The 18,609-nt window shown below is 34.1% G+C and overlaps 1 protein-coding gene and 1 long non-coding RNA gene across 3 annotated transcripts in view; both read right to left on the bottom strand.

Moving 5' to 3' along the window:
* Window positions 1-18,609, bottom strand: part of pHCl-1 (pH-sensitive chloride channel 1) — a 319,881-nt gene that overhangs the window by 146,348 nt on the left and 154,924 nt on the right. The gene's annotated exons all lie outside the window — the stretch shown is intronic.
* On the bottom strand, window positions 1,451-4,637 carry LOC149423196 (uncharacterized). Its single transcript, XR_016302310.1, has 3 exons — window positions 4,288-4,637; window positions 3,477-3,656; window positions 1,451-3,329 (listed from the first exon to the last, which is right to left on the bottom strand). It is a non-coding gene; the product is annotated as an uncharacterized LOC149423196 (long non-coding RNA).

Below are 18,609 nucleotides of genomic sequence, written 5' to 3'. Positions count from 1 at the left end.
ATATTCATGAAAATGTGATCAGCCGAAATCGGCCGGTTAACGCGATCCGCCATTTTGAAAAAGATTGACGCATGCGCGAACGTCACAATTGCGGTCTGACATATCGTATGTGCCAATTACTGGTGATAACGACCCTCACTATTTTGGCAAATAACGCAAAGAAAACCCAACGATTAAAATTTATGAAGTTGAAGGTTTTGTGGGAAGAAGTTTAGATACCTTTTCTACATAAAACATTGTCGAAATTCGTTTTTATATCGTTGGTTTCCGTGATTTAAAATGACGAAAAAACTGGTAAAAATATTGAAAAACTACAGGTTTGTTTCTTTTGTCGACCAACATAGTAGCCAGGTGGCCTGGAGATACCCATCTTTTTAATAGTAGCAGCATCAAAGTAAGGTTGGAATGCGGTGAGTTTGGAGATGAAGTGATTGTTGGAGATGGTGGTTATGGAATAAAGCCATATTTACTAACACCCTTAAGGAATTCCGTTTCTCGAGAACAACATTTATATAAAGAAAGTCAGATCAGGACCAGAAATGTTGTTGAAAGAACTTTTGGAGTTGTTAAAAGATGGCTTCCAGTCCTTTCTTCATAAATTAAAATGCAGGTAGGTACAAGGGATCATTGTAACAAGATCAACCACCTGTATTCATAGACCCCTTGGACGAGGTTAACGATGTACTGGTGCAAGCACCAATCTTTAACAGGGGAGATGACCACGTTCGTCAAACCCTCATTAACTCATATTTTGCCAGATTGATGGACTAATAAATAGTAAAATACTACCAAGCACAAAAAGCCCTATCTTACCTCCTTCTGTACCATTAGGCCTATCGTCCCACGTGTCGGTAAGGAATCCACATAAGCCGAGTGCTGTAAAACCCTGCATTGCAAGAGAGGTTCCACAGTAGACCGCCTTATAAACTGTTTTCTTACTTTACTTCTCTGTGCAGAACTCGGTTTATATTGATTCTTTACCAACCCATGGGGCAACACTTTCTGTAACATCTTCCGCCTGGAGACTCCAACACATGTGTACAATCTCTTGGTACATGAGCGAAGATAATAAAAGTCTTTTGAATTTCAAAACAATAATGTCTTTATTCAAAAATAGCTGTACCCCGCCACGTGTTGCTGTGGCTCAGTCTGTTTTACCTGTAACAGGTGTCATCTAAATAATGTAGGTATATAAAAACACACGCATATTTGAATGCAACATTGTGTCTAAATTTCAAAGCAATCAATGAAGAACTTTCAGAGATTTTCAACAAACGACCATTTACATTTATATATATTCAGAGATAGATAGTTAACATGTACTAAATAATTAATGTAACGATAAATCTTCTATTTATTTTATACTTTAATGTTTATAAACTTAGTAAATTACTTTGTTTAATAATAGAGAATACATACTATTAGAAATGTTTTGAACAACTATCTCACATATACATATATTATGTAATATGCATTGGATCATTATTGAATGTGAATAACTTAAGTGTAACTGCATACTCCTACCTAATTTCATAAAATAAATAGAGTACCAAGATGTAGTATATTCTTTTATTTGTATTTTACATAAGTGAGGAACAAAATATATCAAAATAATATAACAAATTAAAATAAAAGAGAAAATAAGTAAGGCATCTAGGTACCTACACTGTAGAAATTGAAAAAAAAAAGATAAATGGACAAATAGAAAAAAAATGAATAAATCGGAAGGTTGCGGCTTCAATTTCCATCAGCGGCATTTATTTTTTCTCAGAGTTTATTTATTTTTAAATATGTATGGGTGTTTCAGACTAATATTTATTGATTATAATAATTTGTTTATATAAATTCAGTTAAAAATAAGAAAATAAAGGTTTAAAATAATGTTTATGGTATTTTCCAATTATGTCCTAAATCCTGTATTAACAATTAGTTAATGTTAATTAAGTATTAATCTTAAGTGTACCGTACCATACCGTCTACAGTACCATACTTATCTACCAGGTAAGTATGGTACTGTATATTATCTCCATATATAGTTAGTAATAACATAGATCATTCTAGAAATGTATTACATAGTAAATCACATCAAGGTCGCTGTAGCGACTTGATTAGCGATTGATTAGCGATTGTGATTATTTATTTTTTATTAATGCCCTGAAAAAAGTAAAATTATACCAGAATACTCTCTCGGAAGAAAGAATAATTTACAGCAAAAATACATACTTATACAATGGGAAAGAAACATTTAAGAAGATAATATAATGGACTAGTTAATTGTGTGCGAATGCATTCATTCATCTTGTTCTAACAATAATTGACAAACATTAGAAAGAACACAAAAGATTATACGGCCCATAAAGTAAAGGTCACACCGCATTAAAAATATGCATAATATAAAAACCTGGACATGCCATGCATAATATTGCATAAAATGCATTTTTTTTAATTTACAGTTTTAAAAGGAAAGAAAAGAAAAATGCGGTCTTACTGGAGTACCCCGTCGTAAGTACACAATGTACATTTGTTAGTATTATCATGTAATATAATGTAGGTAATTGTGAAGCCAGAAAATACTTCTTAAGAATTGTGTACATAAAAAAGAGAAAAATTATTAAAATTAATATTAGTGTATTAAAGAATTCACCCAGTAGATAGTGAACAGAGGGGAATAAACTGCTTTCATCTCAGTTTAGTTTTAGCATGACTCCGATATTACTCGTTCTTGTCTCAATAATCCAATTTTTTTTAAACCGGAAATCGGTATGTATAATAGGGGGCACTCCTGTCAAAAGGGTTGGATTTGGATGCTTCAACAACATGAGAATACATTAACTAATAAGATTATTATCTTAAGTAAAGCAACGATAGTGAAATACAAATATTTTGTACTCAAATCTACTAACAGTTTGTTTGAAAACTTGTATTAAGTCAGTCAACAAATTCGTTTACATTTAAATGAGATGAAATTGCTTTTAGGATTGAGGTTTCTGGGGCGCTGCTATCTAAACGGTTGGATTTGATGCATTAACAACATTAGAATACATTAACCAGATTATCTTAAATGAAGAACTGATATAAAACTAGGAAACATTGTTTGAAACACAAGTTCTTACAAGTAGTTAGTAAACTGCCGTCAACACCATAATAAACCTCAGCTGTGGCGCTAACCAAACTCCCACCTTCTTCCACCACCAGATAGCTCCTGCAGCACCAAAGTGCTGATGTCATCGTCAAACACGCTAGGGAGTCCGTCAATCGAAGTAGCCACTATGTTCCGCATAAAATTTGTGTCCACCGCTAGTCCTCTCCTGAATTTCTCTGCTACCGTCCTTGAAGCATTATTAAAAGTCAATTAATAAACATATATACCTGCATGAATTAAACAAAGCATCAGGGCAACGAATTACTAAATATAACAGTTCATTTAACAGCATTATGGCGTTAAGATTAATACCAATTAAGAAATATATTCCAACCTGCCTTGCCCGACGCTTCATATTTTCAAACCGAGCTCGGAGCTGTTTGACAGAATCCATCGCCATTGAAATCGGATATAAGAGTAAGCCATGTCGCCTCTCGTTGTTTGAAGATGACTGCGTCGGTCTTTTTATTGGTGAGAATATGGCTATACTTCCTCACCAACATGGCATCGTTTCCTGAAAACACATTTCATATTTATAAGTAACAAGATCGTACAAGGAATTGCTGATATAAAATTAAATATGCACGGCAAATATTATATTTATTAGGTTCAAAATATATATAGATATTTTATAGTTTCTTATAGATATTTTATTACACATGAAAGCACGGGTGAAATGCAGATCACGCCAAACTCTGGGAATTGAATAAAAATGCACTTTCTAGATGAGAAAAGTGTGTAGAAAATCATTAAAAAAAGAATTAAGTTAAATTATAATATTCCTCGGTAAAGCATTATTAAAGTGTGGCAGAATTCAAAATAATATATAAAAATAAACAAAAAGATTTGCCACCATTGCATGGCAGAACATTCAAAAAATACAACGCAATGCTTTTAGAAAGTTCATTCTCACAAAGTTCAAGTAATTTTACTAACGATAAGTATATACACGTATCGCAAATGTTTTCATAATGATCGTTTATCTCGTTTAGAAGACGAAATTCCATAAAATATTATCAAGCTTTACATAATGGTTTTACGAAAATAAAATGCTCACTTACGTATCTATACGGTTCCAAACGTGTATTATTTATTAATAAGGTTCATATTTATTATGGCAATAAGGTATAATTTACAATACTTACAGTAAGTTGGGATCCATTATAAGTTGTCAAAAATTGAGATGCCTAAATGAACAACAAAAAAATCACACAAAACAAGCAATCCAACGAAGTGACGGCGCGGCGGGAAAAAGTTTTGACAGATTGATAAAAATACGAGGTGTTGCCAGCGTAAAAATAATTCCTGTCTCGCAAAAAAATTATTCTCTGCAATAATTGCCCGATTCGGCGGGGAACACTGGAACGGATTATTCAAATATAACGGAAGCTTTTTCGGAGTTGAAACAACCCAATTTGTATTTGAATAAAATCGACGTGAAGATTTTTTTACATTTGAATAGAACTCGGGAATCTGAATAATTGTTCAGCTTTTCCGAAACAACTCGCCCTAAGTGATTAAAAGCGTATTATTCCCCACTCCCCATACCGGTTCCATTGGAGCCGACTGTGCTCGCGTATGGCCTCAAGTGAAATTTGAAAACGTGACGTCATCATTCTTGTGCGAACTATGTTCGAGGCATCATCGGTTCATTTTACGAAATAACACGGCAAAATGTTGACTTGTACTATGAAAACTTGTAAAAATATATGTGAAAAAGAGAATAAACCCAATTGCCGTATTACATTCCATATATAAGCATTATTTTACTTTATTTTAAGCATATTCACATCGTATAATATGAATCAGTTGTTACTATCACATCCAGAAACGTCTGGACGCGAAACACAAAGCTGGTTGGTTGCTGGGAAGTAAATTATGAACATTTATAAAAGTGTCTTAACTAAATACTTAAACGAAATATTCGACTCTGAAAATAGAACCGAATTTTTTTGTCGAATTTGGACTTCGCAAATTTGTTCATAACGTGGCGAGTAATTTGCGCTCCCATGTAAAAATGTCTATTCATTCAAAAGCAGATTTTACTTTTAAGAAGTAAATGGTGATATTATAATGCGAGATGCCTATTTACTGTCAGATTGATTTATTGACGAATCACAGTCAGCTTCACTCCCTTCGTTCTTCAACAGTTGATTTTACCCCTCGCCATTATCTTCTCGTCTATTAATTCCTATGTCTGTGGGTATCACCAACATAGTTGTGTCGAACACAATAGGTCACACATGTACAGTGTGTACACTCTTTGCATACGTCATATTTCTATCTTGTTTTTTTGACTTCGAAAATTATGAAACAGTTTTCAATAAGAAAAAAATATGAAAATTCAAATCGATAACCCACTGTACATTATAACGCTTTCTTGCTAATAGGAATAATTAAGCGTGAGCAAGATAAACGCCTGTTCCTCAGTGACGTTTGGCAAAGACATAACTGTCGGATGTGTATGTTTATGCAGCAATACACACAATCCTATGTTTGTGCTTTTTGAGTAAACTCTAATCGCGCAATCTGGGTTGTAAAGCGAAGGGTAGTTGGATACGTGCGACCTTTATATGTACGAGAAAATTCTGTTGTATAAGAAAATGCGAAAGAAAAATTTAAAATAGAAATGAATCAAGTATTATTGTGAGGTTAAAAAGGGTTCCATAAAACCCTGTAAATACTAAAAAGGACGACACGAGGGTAAGCTTAATAGTTATTGGTATCAAAATTATAAATTAGAATACTATACCAAAACTAATTGCAGCAAATCAGATTATGATGATTTTGCTTGAAACATGGTATCACTTATTCAATATACATACATAAACACATATATCTGCCACAATGATAGACTCTGTAACGCTGTCCGAAACGATGGCTGGTGAAGGAAGAATCGTAACACGGTATAATAACCCAAAAACTAATCTTTTACTAAAGTTAATACTATGACAAATGTAAAATAACTTTTGGAAACTTAGTATTGAAGAAATAATTCTCTGGCTGTATTGGAATTGAACTCGTTAGACGGGATAACGTAGTCAGAGCTTTTATCGCATGACGCAAAATAATTATTTTTAAGTGTCAACAAAGAGATACAATACTCACCCAGCTTAATTCTGCTTATCGGGCACTCATCAAATTTACACATTCCAAAAAATTGTTAAAACATGATTAAACATTAGTATCCGAAAGCGAGAAATTATTCACTTTACCTTATTACAATATTTGCGGCATGACAGACAAGTTTAATGTAAACAGCTTTTCATGCAAAACACGTATTTTATTGTTGTTTTATTTAAACAAATTTTCCATTTCTCACGCTCGCTTTGTTTGGCCAATAAGGTTCAACCGCAGAAGGAAAAACCCGCAGTGAATCATTACCACTGGACGGTTTTTCAATCGGAGATCCGAGGGAAAAGAGTTTTTTGTTTCGTCGCGTCGGTGGAGGCCTAAAAAGATAGGTAAAGTAAAGTTATTTATGATTTGGAAGCACAACACAGTGTTCAAAAGTTGTGTTATGCGTGGAATTTAAAACATTATATAAAAAAATAAGTTTTTTCCTCTTCTTTTTTTCTGCAGTGGGGGAGTCATAGATCTGCATATCTAGGTCTGCGAGCCAGTGTAGAGCTTCACGAGTTGACCCGTGGACCTCATAAATCCCACCGGGGAATGAATGGAGCGGGCAAACGTTGACCACATTAAGCTAGTTGATCTGGCTGTCTCTTCAAGGCAACATATTTTTATGTGAGTACCACAAAAGATTTTTAACACGTGTCAATCGTCTGGAAGTACCTGGCGGTTCAGTTCTGGTAACCAAACACAGCTAAATCCGTTTCAAGTCTGAATGGTGGTATTTTGCCGGGGTAATATTGAGAGTATCTTCCACTCTGGAACTTAGCGTAGATATATTATTTATTGAAAAAAAGTTTATTCGCCCAAACAAAGCTTTAAAAACATGCCGTAGATGAAAAAAAAAAATCGTTGTTTGTTTCGTGCGAATTTCACAGGTTGGCCTAATTTAAGGCTGTTATTTTGGAAGCGTAACTTTATTTAAAATTTCAGATTCAGCCGCGCTAAAGCGAAGGCTTATTATGTATCCTAAAACACGCCACACACGATTCTAAAGAAATGTTCACAATCTTACATAATGTTGCTTCTCTGTTCTATGTAGGTACGTGTTGATGTTAAAAACATTGTTTACATTAATCCATTGAATATTCTGGGGAATAAAAAATAAATAAAATTATTTTCGATTAAAAATATTCGTTTATATTCAACATTCAATTAAATTTGAAATTAAAAATTTATCCTAATATATAAGATTAAAAAAGTAAATTACACGGAGAAATCTTACTGAAATAAAGTATTGATTATAAATCTAGTCAAATTATTCGTATTCCTGTTGAAATCTGTATTGTATTGAGACAATTCTTAACAAACCATCAGGGTGTAATATGTATTCATAAAAATTCTAATATTGTCGTATTTCTTCATTATATTCATCAGGAAAAGCGCAAAAAGAACTGAGGAAAATAATTTCACTAGGGGTCAAAAGTCATCTTTTGGAATGCTGTGTGGAGGGTCTTTTTTAAAGAAGGGAAGTTCCGGGAAGGTAAAGGGTATCAGGTGTCAGGAGTGACGGACATATGAACATATCCCACCCACTGCGGTCCAAGGCGATGGGTCGAAAGACCAGTTGGAGAGGTCAAAGGGTCTCCCTAAAACAGCTTCTCCCGATCTGGAATGCCACGCAGTTCGTGGGTAGTGCATCACCAACACACCTCACCCAATGAACCCGGACACCCCTGCTGAATCACCAAACGTAGCGTACCACTTGGGGTGACCTACGGCAGAGATGTTGGTAATCCAAATTAATTACGAATATTTTCAGTAAAGTAACGGTTTTGGCCAATTTCAAAAGATTTTTTTTTAATCCAAACAGTTGCTTTTGAAAAAATAAATCATTAACTTTCAATAACAACTGATGACCAAATTAGTGTCGAATTTTTTCATTTTCAAATTTAATTTCTGTGTAAATAAGAGAAAGTAGTACTCGACAGATTAGTAAATGTTGAGTTATCGTTGAAAATGCTGACATAATAAATCAAAACCCTACAAGCTTGACAAATTGTCTCAGTGGATAAAATGATGGATGAGTGTTTTCGAAAGAATTCACCAAAGTTTCATTTTACACTTAAATCCCATTTTAATTCTAAGATTCGATATCACTGGTAAAAAAAATATTACAATTTATTTCTCGTAGTTTTTATCAGTCTATTGTCTCGATTTATATTCGAATAACACAACTTTAATAATGTCAATGATTTCGGACCCATCGAACCCAATTGGACTATTTTTATCGATATTATGAAGCATAGATTACCGTCGGAAATGAAAATGACAATATTTGAACCGAAATAAATGTTACAATAAAACGTTAATTGAATTTGGGAAATTAATGAATAATCGTTTTTGAAGATTGCGCACATATTTAAAACATCAAACGAATTATTTAGCAATAACAACGAATACATCATAATCAGGAACGAGCTTTGTCTAGTGTAGATCATTTTCGTTTTGTCCATTTCAAGTAAAAAAAAATATTTTTTAAATTACTAATTTGTGTCCATATACCAAATAAAAATTCTCCTTGAAATATTGACACAATGTTGAAATATCTTGATAGTGACGATCAAGTTTCATAAATCTTAAAAAATAATAATTTCAGCCATGTAACCCCGGTTCAATGAATAATTAAAAAAAATTGGAATTGTTTGTTTGGAGAATTCAAATACCTACATACTTAACGGTAACAATAAAACGATTTCAATAGAAAACAATTTTGAATGGGATTTTCAAATTTGGAACTGATATCTCGAGAATTACAACCCCCATTGTTAGAAGAGACACGAAGCGAAAAAATTGGTTCCACTTTTTTTACCCCCAATTAGTTTAATCGGACCTCTGAAGCTCCTGGACTGGAAACTCCTCCTCGAGTACCTAATAATAATGGAATAATATGTTTCGACGAGATAATATTAGTACGCAATAGCGCCTCTATAGAAATAGATGTAATTTTTACCCGTGATTTTTGACTGGTCTACGCTAGTAAGTACAATAATAATTTATGTACGTATTATATTTTCAGTCTAGTTATAAATTACTAGGTATAAGATGAATTTGATGAAATAAGTTGTAAAGCATACTTAAAGTATTTTTTTCTACAAGAACGGCACTATTTAAATGAACAAATACATTTGGTATAAAGCCATGAAGAAGAAAAAAAAATACCGTCGAAAATGGTTTTTATACTTCGGGATCTTGTTTTTATTACACATTATATAAAGACTATAAAAGTTGAGATTCGAGTTGGCACTAATAAAAAAAAATATTTTTACTCTACGGGCAATATAGTCTTTAATGCCTTTTGTAATATATTCCTAAATTACGTCTTCTGTGGCCGAGCGGTTAAGAGCTTTGGAAGATAAAGATAGAGGGATGGTTCGCCATCCGGCATGCTCAATTAAAATTATAAAAAAAATTATTTCGCAAATCTGCAAATCATAATAATAAAGAAACAAAAAAAAACTGTATTTGCGGCACGTCATGTAGCGGTGGATGCTTTCAGTCTCGTCGTTCAGTATGGTGATGGACAAATATTCCGAATCGAACCGTTGTTTGAAAAGCTCAACCTTGCCTTTTCCCATATTTTTCAATTTTCCACTCAAAATACCCTTATTGATAATGCCATAGTCCTAATGGCGGAACTCTTATTGATTTTTTAAACGTGAATTTTTTTAAATGCATTAAAATATTAATGCTCTACGGCAAAGGGTACTGAATACTTACGAGTATTGAATTTATAAAGTAACGTAGACACATTAAAAAAAAATGTAATTCAATTGAATCGCCCGCGGAAATCAAACGTTAAAAATGTGTTCTCCGCTCTGAAAAGTTATCGCGTGAAAAGTGTTTTCATTTTAATATTTTGCCACAAACTCCGCCGTTAATGGCGGCTGAAAGATATAACGGATGACTTCCTGCAGCGAGGCCTCCCTTGTATTTCAGCCTAAACATCCGGTTTAATGACATCACAAGCTCAAAGCCTTCGAGGCTGCATTACAACACGACGTAAGCATCTTACAAAATATGTAATTTACTTTGTTAACCTGTGTTTAGTTTTGGTTATTCTAAATCTTTATTCTACAGCAGATTTAGTTGTTCTAGGTCGTTACATAACAAAGGGTGAGAAAGGTGATTTATTATACCACATAAGTAATTAATTAGTTTTAAAATTGACGTTTTTAAAACTTGTTTTAAACCATTTCATTTAATTTATACATTGTGTCAACTAGTTTGCTAGTAACCTAACCTTCTTCAGAAAGATATTTTGGAGATGTGGTAAGGAGACGAACGAAATATGTTGTGAGGTCCTAGCAGCGGCTTTGACGAGTCCAAATAGAGTAGCCAAAGTAGTCAGAAGTGGTTGCTGATGATTAATGAAGATGTCGTAATGATAGTAGGGCGCGGAAGGGGGAGCGCCCGTCGTCAGTTGTAGCTGGACGGTTCAATGGAACTGACTCACGTGTAAAAATGACCTGTAAGACTGGCCAGGTACATCGACATAGCCACTTTATATAAGGCACACTTACGCAAGTAGAATCGAAAAACTTCCCAGCCTAGTAGGTCAGCGCATATTTCACCGGTCGTTTCGTAGATTCCAATGTGATGCGCGTTACATATATCGATGTTCTATAACCTACTAGTAGCTACCGCTACAGCATTCTTACCAACGTACTTACATTTACATAACATTATATAAGGTTAAAAAAAGACAGCGAAGAAGCATATGAGAGAAGAAAATCAGAGCATCAGAGAGGGGTGGTAGAGGAGTAGGGGGAGGGTATGAAGTACATAGGTAGATAGGGGAGAAAAGGGGCAAAATTAAAATTGTAATTTTTGTAATAAAATTGGTTGTAAAATTGTACGTAGTATTCACTTGTAATTAAATAATAGTGTTCAAAATTAAAGTAGGGATTGGAGATTTCAAAAAGACGATGGGAGTTGTTATTGCATCCATCTCCCTCGCAATTATTATACGGTATTGTTAAATTTGGATAGCATTTCTCATATTGAAATTTAAGAACGACACTTACTCTTTTCAGCTCTTAGCTTCAATTCCGCCAAGCTTTTGAAACAGAGCTTTGAAAATAAATTAAACATTAAATTTGACAAAGTTTTTCTTTTCCCAAGAGAAAACCCTCTCGAGGAAACCATCAATTTCCAGCTTCAAAGCTCTCCGAGCCAGTTTCTTATATTAGATTGCATACATTTAGAAACCTCTAGGCCTTTCTGAGAGTTTTGAAACTGTGGTTGCGTCGCGGTTACAACTTTCAAATCAATTACAATTATTATTTCCGTCTTTGCTGGCAACATTGAATCAGAGTGCACATTACCTATTTGTTATTTCCATAACCGTTCTACGTACATTTCGATCTTCACATAAATAAATCTATTGTTACAGTTTTGGGAGGCGGGTCTAGGTACCGCCGCCCAGAGAACTATTTATTGAATAGCCAACATCTCTGCCATAGGTCACTCCAAATGTTTCGCTACGTTTGGTAATTTATCAGGGGTGCCTGGGTTCATCGGATGAGGTGTGCTAACCAGCAGCTTGGCGTGCCAGATAGGGAGAAGCTGATTTGGGGAGGCCCTTTGACCTCTGCAACTGGTCCCTCTTGACGCATCGCCTTACGCTGGAGCTGGAGTGATGGATTTATACGCCAGTCACTCCTGGACATACTGATCCCTAGATGCCTACACACTTCTCATACCCTTTTCCTAACCTAACCTAACCTAACCAGAGCTTCCTTTCTATCGTTCCCTCAAAAAATACCACCCTTAAAAATAGGACTTGCGCCCTGAGCCCTGAGAGAAATTATTTTCCTCAGGGCCTCCTCTCCTCTCGTGTGGGGTTAAGGTGAAAAAAACAATAGGTATTTTAACCAGCGAATCAATACACCTCCTTTACATTACAAACTGCAATATTTACAGTCTTGAAGCGAAAAATACAGTTTTAAGTTAAAACAGTTTTTTTATCATTTACGTTACCACGTTTTGCGGTAACGCGAATCATGGCACCGTGTAGTCACCCGCAAAGCAACCACTGTCGTCACTTGGTTCGCTGCACCCCCTCAAAGCCTCCTACCTATTTCCATCTACACCCCCATAGCTCTGCATAGCCCTATTAGGGTTGATTGACAGGGCTATTAACCTGCGTCCCGTTGCTTGGTCGGAATAATTAGGCCGTCTCAATGCGTTGTTGTGTACCATTGTCCCGTTGCTAATGCTCTCTGCCGCTTTGACTTGTGTTTATGTATTGGTTGAAACATCAAATGCAACCCGATGTTTTGAAAACTGTGTGTTTTGTAAATATTGTTTTTTGGGATACTGGTTAAGGTTTGACAATATATAATATGTGTAATACGGAAGGAGTTCTAGTTTCAAATTTGGGATGTGGGTTTGGTTACCGCCGCCCCGGGAACTATTTATTGGATAACCAACGCCCCTTCCGTAGGTGTCCCCGAGTGTTATTATACGTTTAGTATGAAGTGGGGGTGCCACGGTTCTCGAGGTATGGTTTGTATTTGCGGCGAGTGCGGTTGTCCAACTGCTGCGTAGTGGGCCAGATTGGAAGAAACTGGTTGGTGTAGACCCTTTGACCTCTCCGGCCGGTCTTTCTAGACCCATGGCCTTGCACGGTAGTGGGAGGGATGGTTTCAAACGTCCGTCACTTCTGTACACATTGATCGCTTGATTCCTACCCACACCTCATACCCTTTTCAGTTCAACTCGGGCAGTGGTGTTCTTAAGCAAATTTTTAAAATTATTGTATTGTAATTAGCTATTGTATTTGAAAATAAACATAATGGCCCCCATGGTCGAAAGATAGGGCTTTGGACTAGCTAGCAGAAGGTCGCGGGTTCAAATCCCGGCGTACGCAAGTAAATTTTATTAGTTTAATATGTGTTATTTCACTAATAACTCATTAAAAATAATATAGGAATTTAGTGTATTTGCGGCATGTTCCAGAGTAGAATATATTCTCAGTATCGCCCTGGTGTAAGACCACCATTCATAATCTAAACGTTGCTTGTAATGGCTTTGCCCGTATTTGGTGACCAGATCTAAAATAGTCAAGTATTTCCTCACCTCTTTTTCCCTATCTCCTTCTTCTCCCCGCTACCTTCAGCCTCACAAGATACCCAATTGGGGATGCCATAGTTTCACTGGCTCCAGATGGTTTGGAGCAGTTGGGAGTCCTGTGCTGTTCCACATTTAAAATTTAAACGTTTTTCTTTTCATTATTTCGTATAAATGTTGGTATACTATCAAAATATTTCGAAATATTAATGTTTTTCGTATTTTTATGGATTTGACCTCGTGAAAATGGAATATGCCTAAGTGTTAAAATAAGTAAGAATTTTCGTTGAATAAGCCATGAAACAAGATTGAGCAAAGCCATAAATGTAAAAGGATGCCGTAAAAATCTTAAATTATTCCCCTAAAACTCGAAAATGCAGAATAAACGGGACATTAAACGCGGCGAAATGGAATTAAAATTCAAACCGGTTTTTTTTCTGGAAATTTCTCCGTTTAATGAGATCTTCTGGAATACTTTATATTCCGGGCATGAGGCAGCATCGTGTTTTTGAGACAAAAATGCATGGACAGGACATGTTTTTCGTAAATTCTATTAAAAGATCTGAACATTTCAAGATTTAAATACCAGATAATGATAAAATAAACGTTTTTTCTGGAATATGGGATTGAAAATATAACTCAAAATTGAAATATGAAGGTGGTATATGTTTACATTTCTAGGCTAAATAATTGTAGTGTACTGTTAATTGTCTTCTTAGTTGCAATACGCTTGATGATCGGGAGATTTTCAATTATTAGTTTATGATCGTGAGATATTTACAATGAATATCTAACTGGACTTATATTCCGTCCGTTCTATAGGAGGCTCTAAGTTATTCTGTTGCAGGAGTGAACTCGTAGTTCGTACTGAGATGCTTGTCTGAAGATCGGCTGTCTTCATCACCATTCGGGTATGGCCGACATGTTGTCTCTGTCATGTGGCATTACTGCTGTCACCTATGGAAAAAAATTTAAACTAGATAAAATAAATATCCGCACACTCTAACGGTAACTGTTGGCTGGTATTGAAACTATAAATATTTTACCAACACTACATTAATGAAGTAACCGTTTCACCTTAACCTCGCTAACCTAGGTGGAGAGTATCAAACGCCACATAAATCACCAATAAGTCGATGGCCACGGCACATTCTCTTTACTCAACCACATTCATAAACCGTTTCATTTTTTGTCATTTGATGTACAAAATTTTGGTAATTTACCTCGCCCTGCACTTTTTAGATTCCATCGCCTCTTTCTTTCATAATTTTTCCTCCACCATTCTCTCTACATATCCAAGCTATCTAAGCGTCCTATTATTTATTATAATTTCATATTTTGTCGTTTCCACAACTCGTTCAACAGCTGTTTAGTTCAACAGCTAGGCTGTGGTTTGATTTGCCGGTCTCTGTTTTGGGTTTCTTCAAGACCCTCATTCCTTCATCTCCTCAAAAATAGATTTTACACAGCATCAACAAAGAAGACCTATGTGGAGTTAATGTGTATGTATTTATAGTAACTTCTGTAAATTCCAAAAACATAACATTTTCTCTAAGTAGTAAAATTCAAATGTTTTAAATTTGCTCCTGAAACAAATCAGATTGGCTTTAAAAGGTTGCATTACTTCAGATCAATTATTAATGTCTCATCATCATGCAATAATGTCTCTTTGAATAATATTCCCAAATCATTTATAAACCAATGTTTGTAAATGATTAATTTCATTACGATATTCTTCAATTAAATTTATCGTTACAGAAAAACAAAACCCAAATTTATTACATCTGTTATCCGATATGAGTGAAATAAATTGCCATTTAAGCAATTTAAACCTATTCGTTTTTGACATATCGTGGATTTGTTTCTCGATATTGATTTCGGAAATCTGTTCATTACCATCTAATAGCCCTGTATTAATTTAAGAATTTATTGGCTCTGCGTGTTTATCTTTATCGTTTATTATTACAATGTCAGTGTTTTGATATTTTAACCTAAAATTTTAAAGAAATGATAAAATGTATAGGGTCTGATGTTTAAATTATTATTAAAGGGCAAAATTCTCCTTCAACACGGAGAAAAATGAGCACGGCTGATTTATTGAAATCCTGTTAAAAACGTGATTGCAATCTATTTCCTAATAAAATATTAGTCCTTTGAGAATAAATTGGAATATGTGTCCATGCATCTGTGCTTTTTCTTATAGATATAATGACGAAATGCTACAATACTAATCTTTGTATGAACACTTGTTCGACGTCCTAAGATATTCGTGTTATACCGGCAGTTTATTAGGAAACTTGTCAATTCAATCTTTAAAATTTGCAGTCCCGTTTTTAACAGGAATAAGAATAATTTGAGCAGATTTTTAATAAATTAGCAAAATCATACTTTTGATTAAATGAAGTTAGTTAATCATTCGATGTTATTATCAAACATTCTAAATTCGGTGGTTTGTGATGTTTGTTAGTTATTCCTGTTTGAAATCTGGTTCAGTGAACTCAAATTTGCTTTGAATTTAAAATGTCATTTTTTTGTAATTGATTTTAATTGTAATTTAAAATAAATTTTTAAAGAATTCAGATAATCCATAAAGTATTTAACTACATTTAATTAAAAAATATATGTTATTTTAATTAATATATATAATTTGTTTAAATTTTTGATAGATTTCTTGATTTTTCAAGTTTTCAAACATTTTTCATTCGAGAGGTAAATTTCCGATCGATGAAAAAAATGTAATTATTTTATGAAGAAAATTGACAATATTTGTTCTTGAAACCCCGAGGCTAATATTTTATAAATACTTTATTCTTCTCAAATCCTGTAATTATAATAACCCATGATTTTTCACTGGTCTGCCTTGATGGGCTTTTACATGTTAAATATTTTACAAGGTTTACTGCTTAATACAGTGTCAACAGAAGTTTTTTAATGTTTAAATAACCACAGCAAAATAATAACAGTTTTAAAAGCACAGATGGTGTAAAAATAATAGTACAGGTTGATAATACGTAATTTACAAGTAAATCCAAGTAATTTTCTCCAACGCATAAGAATACATCTTTCAGGTATGTCTTATATAATGTTAAACTCATATTACATTTGTCGATTTTAATATATTCTCGTATATATGTTTAATGTAATGCTTTACCACAAACTTTGAAAATCGATGATTTTTACATACGAATCAGTTTGAAAAACCAGTTGGATAAAGAAGGTTTCTTGAAAAAATATACAAATCCATTTCGACATTCAACTTTCGCTAACACGATAAGTTATACGAATCACGAAAGTTTGTACGTATTCTTATTTCGTTGTGATTCGATTTGAAATGGTGGATTTTTATTGAAGTTTATTTTGAATTAAAATGAGTTGGACGATATTATTTACATATTTGGTGTAGAAACAATTTTCAAAAAATGTTATCGTTATGAAAATTGAACTCTTTTTGCATTATTTTTGATATCAATAATGTTGTATGCTTAGAGAAAACAAATATTATACAAGTGAATAATATATAAATATTATTAAATATCCCACTAGAAGACTTACAATATCATTTCTAATTAAATACTCTAAAAATACACACATTGGAAGACAGGCGTAAAATAAACGACTTAACTTTTTTATTCAAGATTCTAAACTCTAAATTCGACTGTTGCAAACTCATAAACTTACGAATACCTACAATAATAAAACGACAAAATACACTATTCCATTGCAACACACATAAGCGCAATTACATTGCGAACTCCCCAATACAACGGTTTCACACTATGGGAAACCAATACTTAGGTGATGCCGATATATTTAATATTAACTTTTCAAATTTTGTGGATCACGCAAAAGAATTATTTCAACACTATTCTTAAATGGAAGTTTTATTTTTGTAAACCAGTCAAATCGCTGTATTTTTAAATTTATGTTCATGTTATTTTTAATTTTATTTCTTGCATATATTATTTTTCAATGTAATTTTATTTTTATTATTTCTTTCTCGTGTTTCAAAACTGTATGTCATTAAAATTGTACCACCTACATGTAAAAGCCCTCTGGGCGTTAAATAAATAAAAAATAAAATAAAATAAGTGGATTCCCCGCAATGACTCGCTATTGCTAATTCCTTTCTCGGGCGCCTCTGACTTCTTCCACCATTCATTACTGTATACCACTATGATACTTGTAAAATTTTGAAATTGGCCGGATTGTTGAGACCCCCTCAGGTTAAGTGGGATATGGCAGCTTGTGATGGTTTGAATAATCACGAAAATAAATAAACGATAAATAATAAACGAACGTGCTCAAAAAAATTTTTTGTTTAGACAACGACGGAAGATTTATTGACAGACAGGCCTGGAGTAAACACATTCACACGGGACAGGGCGCAGGTACAGGCAGTCGAGTCTAGAATTCGGATACGTTGACAGCCCCGAGAAATGAATACAAACCAGAAGTGATGTGTGAGATTACAATTAATTAGTGAATTCAGATGATGTTAGAAAGCTTTGTTGGTTTCTGAATTAAAGTGAAATATTATTGAACCGGTTTTTGTGTGAAGTGAAAGTGGTTGGACTCAGTGAGAAAACAATTAATAATAATGACAATAATAATAATTGGATAATTTGTAGGGCGCCGTTTTGTAAAAACCCACCTCAGGGGCGCCAGGTGTTGTGCAATCGCGATTGTGTTATAAAGTTGTGTTGATTTAAACGTGATTTCGTATACAGTTCGAACTAGATTGCTTGTCTTAAAAACATGAAAATAATAAAAATAATGATTGCGTTTTTAAAACAGAGTGAATGTACTTAAAGGCGGGAAGTGTTTAATCGGGCTAGGTTATTGATTTGGCGAGATGGCATTTATCCACGGAGACCGAAAACCAGAGAAACAAATATATCATTAACTGTAGGTTCGAATCCTAACAGATTAGGGAGGTACAATTTTATTTATAGGAATATTTAATTACCCTTTTAAAGTCTTAGGGAGGGGACCAAAAGTGAACAAATTGCCAGGATTTCACTAAAAGGAAGAAGGAATGCCGGTAGGGGGTAGACCGAAAAATTAAACTGATTTAGCTATATAGTGTGTAACCAGGTAAGCTTCACACTAGGATTTGGAGGTGACTAACAGGGTGAGTTTTTTTATATTATTTATTAAACAACAGAAGTCCCTTTTAAAGGACGGATACAGCATCCAAGTTTACAACCCCTGTCGTCCAAATAATGTTTCGAAAGGGAATGTGTCAATCAGACTATCTACCA

The sequence above is a fragment of the Hesperophylax consimilis genome, chromosome 6, assembly GCF_061612785.1.
Source record: "Hesperophylax consimilis isolate HC1 chromosome 6, BYU_Hcon_1.0, whole genome shotgun sequence".
NCBI classification, from domain to species: domain Eukaryota; kingdom Metazoa; phylum Arthropoda; class Insecta; order Trichoptera; family Limnephilidae; genus Hesperophylax; species Hesperophylax consimilis.
The sequence above is the reverse complement of the archived record's forward strand: the minus strand, read 5'-3'. Positions and strand labels throughout refer to the sequence as shown.